Source organism: Alosa pseudoharengus, unplaced genomic scaffold (genome assembly GCF_046254945.1).
Source record: "Alosa pseudoharengus isolate Yale_2024_CS ecotype anadromous, Long Island Sound unplaced genomic scaffold, YU_APseudo_1.1 YU_APseudo_1.1_scf_6, whole genome shotgun sequence".
Classification (NCBI taxonomy): Eukaryota; Metazoa; Chordata; class Actinopteri; order Clupeiformes; family Clupeidae; genus Alosa; species Alosa pseudoharengus.
The window spans coordinates 34,433,257-34,448,459 of NW_027468848.1; the positions used below are offsets into that span (position 1 = coordinate 34,433,257).

General features: G+C 42.1%; 1 protein-coding gene across 2 annotated transcripts in view; it reads right to left on the minus strand.

Annotated features, from left to right (window-relative positions):
- abca2 (ATP-binding cassette, sub-family A (ABC1), member 2) overlaps positions 1–15,203 on the minus strand; it is an 85,139-nt gene that overhangs the window by 43,058 nt on the left and 26,878 nt on the right. The gene's annotated exons all lie outside the window — the stretch shown is intronic.

A 15,203-nucleotide genomic window follows, 5' to 3' on the forward strand; every position in this document is an offset into this window, starting at 1 on the left:
GAAGTACAGTTTAAAAAACGGTATTTTTACGGTAAAAACAAATGACCACATTGAGTGAACACAAGTTGTTTTAAAATAAACCTTAGAAAATCAAATAAAATCCCCTTCAACTTGATTGAAACCCATTGGCACACAGTGCAGGTGACTTGGGTTAGTGTGCTTGCTCGCGGCTCTGCCCTCTCCTTGTCAGATCCCATTCTCCTGATCATGGATCAGCTAGCAAATGAATGAATTGAGGAGAGTTTGCTTGGTGTCGTGTATCGATCCACTCATTTCAGCGGCTGGCGTGGAACATTGTCCAGTTTGCTAAACGAGCGGCGTGGGAATACACAGGGAACTGCCAGCGTGGCCACGACTCTCCAAAGTGGTTTGTTAGAGAAATTATAAGCTTACAGCGCGAGGTTGGGGGCGGCCATAGAGGTGAAACACTTTATAAAGTAGATGTACCGAAAAGCGGTACAAAATATGACCGCTGCCCAGTCCAGCACATTTTTTCCACAAAAATAAATCACGCTGAAAGGCCTATATGATTCTAACTGTCTCACTAAATTGCATTATCCATACTCAATTCTCACTGGTATCTGCTAGACAACAAGTACCAAAACATGATTAGTTCATAGATTTCACATGTAAAATTAATTTTATACAACCCCACCCCCATCTTGCCTGTTCATAATTCTGAGAAATTCTTGAATTGTGTGCATGTGTGCGTGCACACGTTTATGTTTATGTGTGTGTGTGTGTGTGTGTGTGTGTGTGTTGTGCAGGCGCGTAGCAAGCGTGGGGGATGTGGGTGTTATAACGTACACACTTTTGCTGGAACACGATTCTATCCCCCACACTTTTTGTCAGATTAAAATGAAAGTAAAATATGGAAATAAACGCTCCCGTAAAGAGTTGGAACCGTATCTACCGCAAACACAGAGACACAAATGACAGTTTTTGTCACAATGTAGAAATGCAAGGAGACAAAGTGAAAGTGGCGGTGCGCGCACCAAGGCACTTGTTTCTGCAGAAAAACTTTTGGCTACTGTTCTCAGAGCATTATGCTTTCTCTGTCTATGATCTGCAGCTTTTCTCAAACTATGGGCCTGCTCAACAATTAACCTACTGGTCCACGTAGCCGCGAAATTAAGTTATGCCCGGTGCTTCACACGTCTGATCATTTGCAGCAAGATTGAATGTATGGAACCGCGGAATGAAAAAATAAATAAACTAGGCTAAAAGTTTCCCGAATCAGAAATAGGCCTACTTTTTAATTTGGTGTCATCAAGACATAGCCCAGTCAGCACACATACGTCTCCAAGACACTTGGAAAATATCTGAACAGCTTAATTACATCGTGTTCCATTTAGAACGTCTTATTTGATCTGATCAAACGTTGGCGGCATTTCACTGTCAATGTGTGTCGTAGTGCTACATCATACTGGAGATCTTACGATTGCTTTCCATTTAAAACATCTTATTTTGATCTTACAAACGGCGGCGTCAAGACACATTTGAGTTCTACATCTGAGAACTAAGATTTCCAGCATGTAGAACTCAAATAGAACGCTTATGAGCGCTCATGCAATGTGTGCGTCCCTGCAGCAAGTGAAACTTGAGGTAAGGTGGACTAGAAGCAACAATAGTTTAAACTACGTAGCCTAGCTTCCTGTAACCATCAATGAAAAAAGCATAAAAACTGCAAATCATAATCTTTAAATTTACATTAATTAAGCTGGCTATATGCAACACTATTTATTTATATTCCCTTTGCATATATTAGGGTAGACTTCAAACGTTTTTGAATTTGAGCTTAGAGTTCTGTCATTATTCTGTGTCCGTGATACCTCGAAATTAGGCTGCTGTCTGTTAAGCAATTTATTGTAGCCTGCTAACCCATAATTTCTGAAATGATTTCTAGATTTATAACATGAGATATGTCTCCATGTAGGGTAGTGTCAAATAGTGAAGTAGCAGGTAGATCATGTAGGCCTACATGTCACATGAGCCACACATATGAGGGGCGCTGCTTCTTCTGTCCCCCCCAAACTGCATTAAAATGGTGTGTTTAGCAATCAGAATTTCAAAAAAATTTCGGGGGAGAAACTCCCGGACACCAATATAGTCCGCACCCTTCTCAGAAAATACTTACAATGTCCCTCTAGGGAGTTATTTATAATTTGACCAGGTTGTTTCATTTTCCTATCCCACAACCCCCACACTTTTAAAAAGCTTGATACGCCTCTGGTGTTGTGTGTGTACGTGCTTGTGTGTTTGTCTGCGTATGTGTTTGTGCATGTGCATGCATGCGTACATATTATGTCTACTATGTGAGTATGTGTCATACGTATGATTACTGTGAATGTATGTGTGTGCGTGTGTATCTGTTTATGCACATGTGTGCACATGGAATGGGTTAACATGACCCCTGGAGGCAAACATACAGAAAAAATTGGTCATCCTAGGCCCTACGGTTCTCAAGATATTCACAGAAAACTGTGTCTGCCCTACCCTCCTTTCGGGAAAAACGATGGTTCCATGCTATCCATGTGGGGTTACATGCCCACCAAGTTTCGTGTACCCCGGTCCCAGGAATCCTTGTTGGTGTACGGTCACTAAATGTACACATAAATAATTTTATTGTAAGGCCCCCCATGAACGAAAGTTCACAAAACTTGGCATGCATTTGGAAGGTGTCATAATGATCCTACACTTTCAATTTCGTGCAGTTTTGACCATGTCAGCCAGAGATATTGTGATGAAAACACCTAATTTTTTGCTTTTTAATTTTTAACTAGGTGGCTCTATACATGAAATAAGTGGTAATGGGATGGGTTGACATGCCCCCTTAAGACCAACATACAAAAAAAAGGTGGACCTCCTAGGCCCTACGGTTCTCGAGATATTCACAGAAAACTGTCTCCGGCCACCTACAGGCCAGTTGGTGTATAGTAACATAAATTAATTTATTGTGTGGCCCCCCATGAACGGAATTCCACGAAACTTGGCGTGCATTCAGAGGGTGTCATAATGATCCTACACCTCCAATTTCGTGCAGTTTTGACTATGTTAGGTCACAGATACCTGCGATTACAACACCTCATTTTTACTTTTTTGTGTTTAACTAGGTGGCGCTATACATGAAATGAGTGGTTATGGAATGGGTTGACATGGCCCCTTGAGATCAACATACAAAAAAAAAAAAGGTCCTCCTAAACCCTACAGTTCTCGAGATATTCACAGAAAACTGTGTCTGCCCTACCCTCCTTTCGGGGGGTCCAGTCCAGCGGGGGGGCTACAGATCAAAACAAAAAATGATGGTTCCATGCTATCCATGTGGGGTTACATGCCCACCAATTTCGTGTACCCCGGTCTTTCAGTGTCCCGGCCGGGAATCCTTGACGGAAATTTGGACATGCGAAAAAGAAAAAAAAAAAAAAATCTGACTAAACCTATATGACCGCCGCTTCGCTGCGCGGCGGTCATAATTACAAACTCGCTCCTTTCAATCTCTCCCTTCCGCGTACTGCGCTAGCCTACACCTTCTGCGTCGCTACTGCTACATGTTTCGTCTCCCCCCCCCAACCCCCACACACACACACACACACACACACACACACACACACACACACACACACAACATGCACCGCGCGTACACTCTGTCCCCACATCCCACATCTCCCAGCTGATGTTGGTAGCAGAAGTAGCAGCTGGCGAAGCGGGTAAATAGCCCCCTAATGCCCTGGCTCTCATTACCCCTGCAATTATGTCATAAAGACAAGCTTTCATGAGACACACAGCGCCGTGGTAGCTCATAGCCCTTTATGGCCTTTCACTGAGTTGACAGAAAAGCAACATACTGCATGCTATAAAAACATTTGCATGTTGTACCATAAACACTCTCTGAGCCAGCTGAACACACAGACACAGTACGTCTTGGTTCTTCTTGTTTTGGTTGTGTGTCCTTCTCATGACCTGAAGTAAAGCCACCTTATATTGTGTGTATGTGACTGATAATAAGACTATTAAAATTCACTCTGGGATTTGTTTTTTCATCCGGGAATGGTGTTCCCCATGCATTTCTTAGCTCTGCTGGGATATACTGATACCACAGATTTTGACAGCGGGATTTATGAAGTCCTAGCGGTACTGGGGGAGAGGGTTAATGAAAAATGAGCCATGCGTTCCAATCAATAGCATACTGTATAATCCACACATGGAGGAGCAATAATAGAGTGTTCACGGAGAGAAACAAAACAGCAGGCCAACTCCCAGCTGAGAAGGCGCTTGATTCTGTTTCCTAGAGACGTGGGCTCATTAGGAATGCACTGCATCATTCAGAGAGCTACATCTCTCTCTCTCTCTCTCTCTCTCTCTCTCTCTCTCTCTCTCTCGTCTTGGTGTGTGTGTGTGTGTGTGTGTGTGTGTGCGTGCACATGTGTGTGTCTGTGTGTGTGTGCATGCATGTGTGTACATGTGCATGTGTGTGCATGTGTGTAAGAGAGAGTGTGTGTGAGTATGAGTGTAAAAGAGACACACACAGAGAGACAGATACAGAGAGAGAAAGAGAGAGAGCCACTTTGTGTATGTGTGTGTGTGTGTGTGTTTGTGTGTGTGATTGTGTGTGTGTGTGTATGTGTGTGTGTTTGTGTGTGTGATTGCATGTGTGTGTGTTTGTGTGTGTGATTGCGTGTGTGTGTGTGTCTAGGAGGGGGTTGAGTGGGTTGGTGGGCAGAGTGGTGGACTGGGTAAGTCAGTGTGTGGGTGTGATGATTGTGGCGGGCGTAAGGGCAGTACGGGCTATGAATGGCGGTGGTGGTGCCGCTGACGTCGGTTGTTGACATTGTCGCTCCCGACCACAATGTGTCATTCAGCACTGCCAACGTCCATCTCACGGAGGTGGTGACGCAGTGTCAGGATGTGCAAAGGGGAATGGAGGGCAGACGAGGACACACACACACACACACACACACACACACACACACACACACTTGATTGTTTTGTTCTTATCTTCCCTCGAAGAATGAAAGTGAAAAAAGTGAAGGTGAAAGGTGGAAAAAGAGAATGTGACAGAGAGCAGTATGAAGAGAGAGTGACACTAAAGCAGGCGCATCGAGTCATCCACTCTGAGAGAACTCGCTGGATGCTGAGTCACAGAGGAAATAGGGCAGAAGGCTTGTTATGAGTGTGTGTGTGTGTGTGTGTGTGTGTGTGTGTGTGTGTGAGAGAGAGAGATTGTGTATGGTTGTGTATGTATGTGGAGAGTTGTATGTTCTGTTCATCAAATGATTTGTGGCGTTTTTTCTGTTGCATAACTCCTGTAAATGGATGCTATTTTGATTAAGGGTGTGTGTGTGTGTGTGTGTGTGTGTGTGTGTGTGTGTGTGTGTGTGTGTGTGTGTGTGTGTGTGTGTGTGCGTGTGTGTGTGTGCGTGCGTGAGTGTGAATAGAGACATGGTGAAACCCTCATGCACAGACTCTTGTTCTCCCACTCATCCCTCTCCATCAGACTCTGTCCTCCCTCTCCAGACTGTGAGTGAAGGTCAAGATGGACACACACACACACACACAAACACCCCACACACACACAATGCACAAAGGCCCATCTCAGTCTTTACAAAGACTTTGTTATACAGACCTTAGTTCTGAACACTAGTGTTGTACATATGCACCCCCCCCCCCCCCCAACACACACACAAAGACAGGCAACAGCTATAAAAATGTTTAAAAAAAATAAAAAATGCCTTTCTCCACCCGAGAGCTTGTCTCTTTCGCCTCCTTGTCCATTCGTCAGGCTTATTGATTTGCAGGGCCAGAAAGGGCAAACAGAAACATTTGATTGGAATATTAAACAGCTCGCCCTGTCGAGCCACTGAGTCTGAAAATGCCTTTTTTTCCTTTTTCCTCCTTTTTGTCTTTCTTCAGCCCCAGATTTGCATGGTGAGGAGTGCTCGTCCATAATTTAAAGGAGGCCCGGTGCCTTTATCCTGTGATGCCCTCCCCTGACTAACTGACTGACTGACTGAGCACAAGCCATGTGCAGCATCAGAAGAGGTGTCTATTCTATTAATACACATGTACTTACTGCACACATCTCTCTCTCTCTCTCTTGCTCGCTTGCGCACACACACACACACACACACACACACACACACACACACACACACACACACACAAACAAAACTCCTCTCTTTCCTATTTTCCAACAACACTTAGCATTAGATAGAGATACTATGAATCTGCATTTTGGCAAGTAGTCCGTGTTTGGAAGCAAGGCAAGGAACCTAACAATAACCACTGACCTAAAAAAACAAATAGGTGCTGGTCACTGACTGAGCTTTCTCTCTTCTGCAGAAGGCAGATACCAATCAATCAATCTAGCCCAAAATGCATACATTTTTAAAGAAAAACAGCATAATTTCCCTATACATACAGTATATGCATCACTAACATGGGGAAATGATTCACACCAATGGTGAAATGGTGTAGCTTAATTTGTTTGCTTGACATACACTACAGCAAGATATTTTTGATGCATCTGCAAAACATCCATAATCATGGAGATTCCCCGAATTTCAAAGATGATGGCCCATTATGGAATATATCCACTGCAGTGAAGCACAAATACATGAAATACATCCTTCGGAAGACATCTAAAAAACATCTTGCACGAAGTGAGACATTAATGACAACATCTATCTTCCGGTTGGCTGGAACTGTACCCCTGCTCCTGCTCAGAGAGCTTGAGTTTGCATGCACAAACTCATTTTTCTTCCATCTCTGCTGTGCAATAATAGTCCTTTTCCCAGGAAAAAAAAAAATCAACTTAGGGCCTATTTAATTCACGCTTTTCCCCTCACAGGAAGAGAGACTAATGAATGGGAGCTTTAATTTGGTAAAAAAGGAGCCAACAGAGGCTGAGAATATCTCTTTACATTCCAAATTACATTTTAGCAAGCCGTGGAAACATGTCCCAATGCACTGCTGGGAGGGAAGCCGAGTTGCTATGGCTGCTATGAGCTCCGTGGCAGACAGCAGATCTTGCCAATGGCTCTTACTTACTAGCAATAAGTCCACCGACTGGCATTTATAAAGTATATTTTTGGGGGCTTTTTATGCCTTCAATGTGATAGGACAGTAGAGAATACATTTACACGTGACCTGAGGAAGGCCGACAGGCCGAAACGTTGTCACTTTAGTCACATTAAAGACTTATATGTGTACCTCGGGAGTGTGCGGCACTTCTCTCCTTTTGCAATTGTTTTACTGGTTGCCAGCACCTCCTTTTCTGGTGTGCGTTTTGCACCTTCACTCATCAGGACAGTAGAGAATGACAGGAAGTGAGTGGGAGAGAGAGTCGGGGTGGGATCGGGAAAGGACCACGGGGCGGGAATCGAACCCGGGTCGCCGGCGTACGGTGCAGGTGCCCCAGCCAGTTGCGCCACGGCTGGGGCCCACTGACTGGCATTTACTGGTATTCTTTACCCATGGTTGGCTTTCTTCAGCCTAAAGCCTAGTTCAGTTCAGTTTCTCGCTCTGTTTTGATCTTCTAGAAGTCTTATGTAACGTAAAACCTTGGTGCAGTGGTATATCTATCTCCCTGTAGAAATATCACTGTTCGCTTTTTAAAAAAAAAAAATTATTCACAATTTAGCACATACAACACACACACATCGAAACACGACAACACACAAAACAGCAGGGACAACACATCTAGACACATCCACAGGACAGAAAAGAAAAGAAAAAATAAAATAAAAAAAAGACAATAACAATCAGAACAATAATAATAATAATCCTACGTTATCACAGTCTGTGGGTTATCCATTATTCAATCTAAGTTAGTCATTTTATAGTATGTATATACAAGGATACAAGGATACAAGGAAGTTTATTGTCACATGCATATAGTTACTGGAAGTAAGAAATGCAGTGAAATTATGTCTGGTGTCAGCCTGTTTGTGCATTAATGGGGGGGGGGGGGGGGGTAAAAAGTGCAGTAGAAGAGGGGTTTAGTAGATTAAGTGGCAAGGGCTGCATAAAAAAGGTGGGGGAGGATTGGGATTGGGTGGGGGGCACCAACAAGGAGCACCCAAGAGCAACAGGGGCAAGGAAAAACTCCCTTACCAAGGAAGAAACCTTGGGCAGATCCACGGCTCAAGGGGCTAACCCAACTGCCAGGGGTCTTGGTGTGTGTGTTGGGGGGATGACAGGGGAGATGGGATAGTGTGCTGTGTATGTGGGGAGAGGGCAGTGTGCAATATGTATGTTGGGGGGGGGGGGGCAGTGTGCTGTAAGTATGTTGGGGATGTGTGTTGGAGAAGCTTCCTGATTAAATAATGTGCTGTGTATGTAGGGGAGGGGGGGGGGGGGGCAGTGTACTGCAAGTATGGTGAAGGGACTTATATTGCAAGCAGAGTACTGTATGTATGATGTATGTGAGTGATGACAGTGAAGATGTGAGTGTGGGTGGGAGGGGAGTGGAGCAGTGACTGTGTGTGTGTGTGTGTGTGTGTGTAGTGTGTAGTGTGTGTGTGGGTAGGTGGGGGCAGTGTGCTGTAAGTATGTAGAGGATGTGTGTTGGAGAAGATCCTGAAGACAATGTGCTGTGTATGTAGGGAGGGGGGGGGGGGCAGTGTGCAGCAAGTATGTAGAGGAGGCTTACTGTAGCAAGCAGTGTGCTATATGTATGTGAGGTGATGACAGTGATGATGTAAGTGTGTGTGTTTTTTGTGTGTGTGTTGGGGATAGGGGTGGGTTGGGGTGGGGGCAGAAAGGCTAGGCAATCAAGGACATGGGTAGATGGAGGTGAAATCAAAAATAATAAATAAAAAGTTCTATGGAGATGTGCAAAAGTTGGAGAAAGTCAGATATGTGTGTGTGTGTGTGTGTTTTGACGTGTGATGAAATAAGAAAATAAATAAAAGGTTAGTAGCATAGGGTGAGGGATGTAAAAGTGCTAAAAGTCTTGTAGGTGTGTGTGTGTGGGGGGGGGGGGGGGGGGGTCATGAGTGCTGAGGAGTGAATGAGTGTAAAGTCAGTATAGTGTGAGTTCAGAGTTGGGAAATGTTTGAGAGTGCTGAGGAGTGAATGTGTGCAAAGTCAGTATAGTGTGAGTTCAGAGTTCGGATGGATAAAAACTTCTCCTGAGTCTCTCAGTTCTGGCTTTGTGACTACATAGGCGTCTTCTTGATTTCAGTGGTAGGAATAATCCATTGTTAGGATGAGAAGAGTCCTTCAGAATCTTTTGGGCTCTTAGGAGTACTCTTCTGGAATAGATATCTTGTAGAGCAGGGAGTTGAGTTCTTATAGTACGTTCAGCTGAGCGCACTACTCTCTGCAGAGTACTACAATCTCTAACTGTGGAGTTCCCATACCAGGTGATGATGCTACCAGTTAGAACACTCTCAACCGCTGAAGTGTAGAAGGCCTTCATGATGGATGTAGAAACTTTGAATTTCCTTAGCTGACGAAGGAAGTAGAGTCGTTGTCTGGATATATAATTCAATATTAAGGACCAAGTGGATAAGTAATCTTGCAGTCTTGAATGTCGTTTACTTGTGATTTCTTCGATGGGCAACAAGTCTATTATTTGTTCCAGCCATTGACCCAAGGTGGGTCCTGACTGGGAAATCCATGTACTATACATTTTTTAGCAAAATAGGAAAGCATTATAAACACACATTTTCTTGTGTAGGGAAACTTATTTTCCACATCGTAATTCAATAAATATAACATAGGGCACAGCTCAAAAGTACAGTTACACATATCCTGAATTGCTTTATAAATCTTCTCCCAAAAGGAGTGAACAGCTTTACAATGCCAATATAAATGCATAAATGTTCCAAATTCAGTTTCACATTTTCTACACATAGAATTAGTGGCATCAAACTTATTAAGCTTCACTGGAGTTATATAGTATTTATACAAGAATTTATCATTATTATAATTATTATTATAACTTATTATAATTATTATTATAACTGTTCGCTTTTTAAAACATGTTTACAGAACATATATGGCAATCCATGCCTGCTTGATAACCCCAGTGAAATGCCCTTGAGGGCTGTTCTGCTGGTGATGTGTTTTGTCCACAATAGTTGCTTTGTTGATAATTTCGGTTTTTCTTTTTTTTTTGATGGTACATAGGCTTGGTTGTTGACTGGCTGCTGTGGGAAATCTCCTACCTACAGGAACTTAATATTTCTCCTGTGCATATCTGAAATTACATTGTCCTGGACTCCCTTTAAATCAATATCAGACAGTTTGAACTACACTGTTAGACTTAACTGTAATTTCCCAGTATCCTTACCGCAAAATGGCCAGTAAAATACCATAACATTACATTACAGTATCACTACTGTATTTTGCATTGCATTATGGGCATTTTGATGACGTTTCATATAATTTATGGTAACTTACTTGGGAAAAGGTAGTTTGTGGTAGCGCTACTGTTAAACACTTTCACAGTAGATAAAAACAACAGTAGTGCTACCGTAACTTTAAATGTGTGTCCAGCAGCTGTTAAACATATCTGTAATTCTCCCAGTTACTTACACAGTAAAATCAGCAATGTAAAATTTGGAGTGTAAAATTCCATATGCACTTAGAGAGTTTCTTTTAATCATGCAAGTGTAAAATAACCCTAAGAGTAAGAGTTGATTATCAAAGTACCAGCCACTTTGCTCTGAAGAAATTATGTTGGTAACTACGCCTCCAAAGACAGCCAACAGCTCCGCGCGACTCTGCTGATTTCAAAATTTCCTTTTGGATTTTCAGTTCACTTCACCATGGAGGTGGTTGCACGGGATATACGGTGAGTTTGATGAAAATATTTTGTGTAGGCTAAATGCTGTTTGGAAAATTGACAACAAGGCATGATTTATTTTTTAAAATGACATAGGTTAGATTACGTTGTTAATCATTTAGTTCTAAGGTTTTGTTGCTTTTGTTCGCGCTTAAAGCTAGCACTTACTTGGCTAGTTCATGGTAACGTTAACGTTGTCATAGTTCTACCAGAGCCCGTCTACGGAGAGCCTTGCCACTCCGTATTAAAGGAACCATATGTAAGATTGTGGCCAAAACTGATACTGCAATCACTTTCAAATTACTGTAGAGAGGTGTATCCCCTCCCCCTCGCCCCTGACTCGAGGTTGCCAACCCGGATGCCGAAACACTACTGACCTGTGATTAGTAGATAGGTGACAGGTGGCGCATCAGGCCAAAACACAACATGACATGAAAAAACACATCAACATCAGTTGAGGGCTGCAACTTCACTTTTTAAATGCCAATATCCTGGCCGGACTACTGTTGTCAGTGATATAAGTATTTAAAATAAACATGATTTCTTAATGTCTAGTGACATATCAGGGCCATTTTATGATTAATTGAAATACATTTCTTACATACGGTTCCTTTAAGTCCCATTGTACCGAATTTGGATGCAGTTCCACCAGATTCCACTGGGGGCGATCGCCATGAGTGCAGAATGAATGGGAGTCAATAGAGCTAGACGGCTAAAATTGTCTCTTTCACCTGACTGTCCTTGACAAATCTCAGATTTGATTGTAGTTTGTATAACTTCAACATGGGTTATAGGTCAAAAGTTGAATGAACGAGTACTTATTGATTTCTTACAGGTTGGGTCGTTGTTGCACATAACACGCTAGCATTGTGCTAATGAATGACGTCACTGACACATTTGAAAGGCTTTTAAGAACAATTAAGTGACTTTAAAAAATATAATACTCAACCAAGCGTATTTTCTTTGCCTCCCCTTTCGAATACAATACTCAAATTACTTGAAAAAAAATTATATCCCGAGAAAAGTGGATTTCGAGGGGTACAGCTCTATAGACCTCCATGCATTCTGCACTTGTGGACGAGCGCCCTCATGTGGAACCACAGAAGGAACTGCAACCATTTCAGAAACCGGACGTTTTCCGAGAGTGGCAGTTCTCCCCTTATTAGACATTCTCTGGTTCTACCTATTTTAAGCGCGAATGTTAGCTACCTTATAGCTAACTCTTTAGTGTGGTGGACCTTATTTGAAAGCAAACTGGCTACCGAAATAATAAGAGATGTTATTGCTTGTAGAAAATTGAAGTAATGTGGGTAATTACAATTAGCGTTATTAGTTATGTAACGTTAATAGGGTTTGGGAATAATTTTCAATTGGTAGCAGCTAAACTAACGTTAACGTTAGCTTCAAGTACCTAACAGCAGCTGCATGTCCTTCTATTGTAACTAGCATGCTAACGTTAGCGCTTATTTTTTGTTGGCTGTCTTCATGTTAAGTTTAAGTTTTGACTATACTAACGTTTGTAATTGTACAACGCTGCAAAACTGAATTACACATGGCATGTTAACTCAATCTACGCGCGGGGGGAGGGGGGGGGGCATTTTTCATGATTGCAAGATTATGTGACTTAACGTCAACGTGATCGGCATAGGCTTAAAATACATTGCCTAATTGTGTATCGTTTGATTTGCTCTACAGGACTAACCCAATATGCTGATAAAAGTCCGATACAGGATGAACAAAAGTTTGTGCGTGTCACTGAGCCGAAGTTCAGAATTTTTCTGAATGATGGTAGGCTATGTGTTGAATTATCCTTTATGCGCTATACTTAATGTTGTGTGCAGGCATGGTTGCCTTCTTATTAGCTAGGATGCAATTCATGAACTTCTGGCACTTCTGGATAAGTTTTTGATTTTTGGCAGGGTGTTAGGTATAGGCCTAAGGTTTTCAAAAATCCATGGATACATGTTGGGGTGGCCCCCCTAGTGGCAGTTATCCATAAAATCCAAAATGGCCCCCGCCGAAAAGAGAAAAGGTTATATCTCAGCCTTCTTTAGTCTTAAAATTGTTGTATAATGTATTTTCCTCTACTTTGTTTGATACAAGGAATCCAATTTCGATATGCTTCTATTTCCATGTCCAAGTCCATTTCCATGTAGTATCATAGTCATATTTAGCTCATAAACTGTCAATATCTCTGAAAAAATCACATTGAAATACTCAGGTCCCTAGACCCATATTTTTACCTCCAAGGTACAGTATGCTTTTTTTTGTTGATTGGACAGGTCACTATCACCACTATAGTGTCAAAAATCACGTTGTGACCAAAAGGACCATTGTTCAGGCCTTAAATAAACACAACTTCCGAACTATGCCACAGTGAAAAGTTATATTAGGCTTTTCACCATGTTAAGGATCAATATTACATTTTAGTAGCCTAGAAATCTAGACACAACCTACAGGGACCAGCATATCCTTAAAAAGTGTTAAAAAGTCTTAAATACAACTTTCGTTTTTTTAGGCCTAAAAAAGTCTTAAATTGTCTGGAATGTCTTGAATTTTTGAAAGGGAGGTATTACATTTGCGTATGGGACCGCCGAGCGAGTGAAATGTCTCCATCCGGTTTCGTGTATTGTTTTATCCGCAATTACATTTTGGGGGAAGCATTTGTTCTGTGCAGGTGTCATCTGCATTCTGTAGATCAAGAAGTAGAAGGCTACTGGAGGAAGTGTAGTGGTTGCAAAGTGAAGATGTTTTTAACGTGTGTATCACTAAAGGTGTGAAAACGGCAAGAAAAAATATGCCTGTCTCTTATCCAAATTTCAGAGGTGGACAAACTGAGTTTATTTGCATTTAGCCTCCACTATATCCCCGAACCTAAGGGATTGACATTTTCATTAAAGCCGTTATTTTAGAGTGCATTACACCTGGTCGGCAAGATTGGGCTTGAGGAAGCTTTGGTGTTGAAGATGTTGATTGGAAGTTGTTTATTATTTTTGCCCCTGCAGTGGGGGAAAATAATTGGCTTATTGGTTGATATGGGGGGGTGTGATTGTGATAGTAATAAGCAGAGAGTGGCATTGACTATTTCTTTTAATCTCCTGTTGCTATGTCACTTTTCAAGTGCAGGCCTTTCAGCAGAAATCAGATTTCACCCGCTCAATGTGAGGCACTCAGCAGCAGCTCAACCTAAGCAGAGTGTAGGCCTAATAGTAATTCTGTGATCACGGTAAGGTGGACTGCGGTAGTGGGTTTTTAAAAAAGGCATTCAGAACATGTTTGATTCATGTCAACAGCCACAAGCGTACATGGAAGCTCTTGATCGTGCATGCCAATAACGTCTATAAGAACAATATATTTATGGAATAAAACTAGACAGGTACCTCAGATTAGCATTACTGTTTATTGTTAATCTGCAATTATCTGCAGCCAGCGGAGGGCATTTATAGCCTACAATGCACCTGGACAATATTGTGCGTCTGCCCTCCACCTTCATCAAACATGTTCTGAATGCCTTTTTTAAAAACCCACTACTGCATGGCGCAGTCCACCTTATTGTGATCACAGAACTGATAGTGTACCCACCTCTTATTTTACCACTACACCCCCTGCTTAGGTTGAGCTGCCGCTGTGCCCCTAATTGAGCGGGCGAAATATCATTTCTCCAGACAGGCCTGGACTTGAAAAGTGACATAGCAACAGGAGATAGAGAAAATGGTCAATGTCATTCTCTGCTTATTGTTGTCACAGTCACACACACCCATATCAACCAATAAGCCAATTGTTTTTTCCCCACGAAACAACTTCCAGTCAACATCTTCAACACCAAAGCATCCTCAAGCCCAAGCTTGCCGACCAAAGGCGTAATGCACTCTAAAATAACTGCTTTAATGAAAATGATGTCAATCCCTTAGCAACATAGCGTTTCATAAACCATGGAAGTGGAGACTGCTGGTCAAATTATGCCCGGTGCTTCTTTCACTTGTCTGATAATTTCCTGCGCAATTTATAAAAAGAAAGTTTTCGCAATCAGGAGGAAATACACGTAAAGTTCATCTGTTTGCATCTCTCCAGCGTGTGTTGCTGGCCTAGCCTACCCAACAGGGAAGTGAATAGGCTTGCTTGTCAGCCTTTCCCAGTACTTTACAAACCACATAGCAGTTTTTTCAGCAGAAATAATATTCTAATAAAAATAATATGCGAGGAGGACCTCTTAATTAATAGGGGATTTCACTTTTCCCATACATTTTTTTAAAACAAGTCAATGGTTTTACAATGTTTCAGTCAAGCTTTGGTTGGTTTAGATACAACAGAATGTATGCAAAATGTAAAGTAGCTGGTAACTTCTGTAGACATCCAAAATGGGATGGGTGTTAAAGTTAGTAAAAAAAACATTGCATAAAACAGTGTTGTC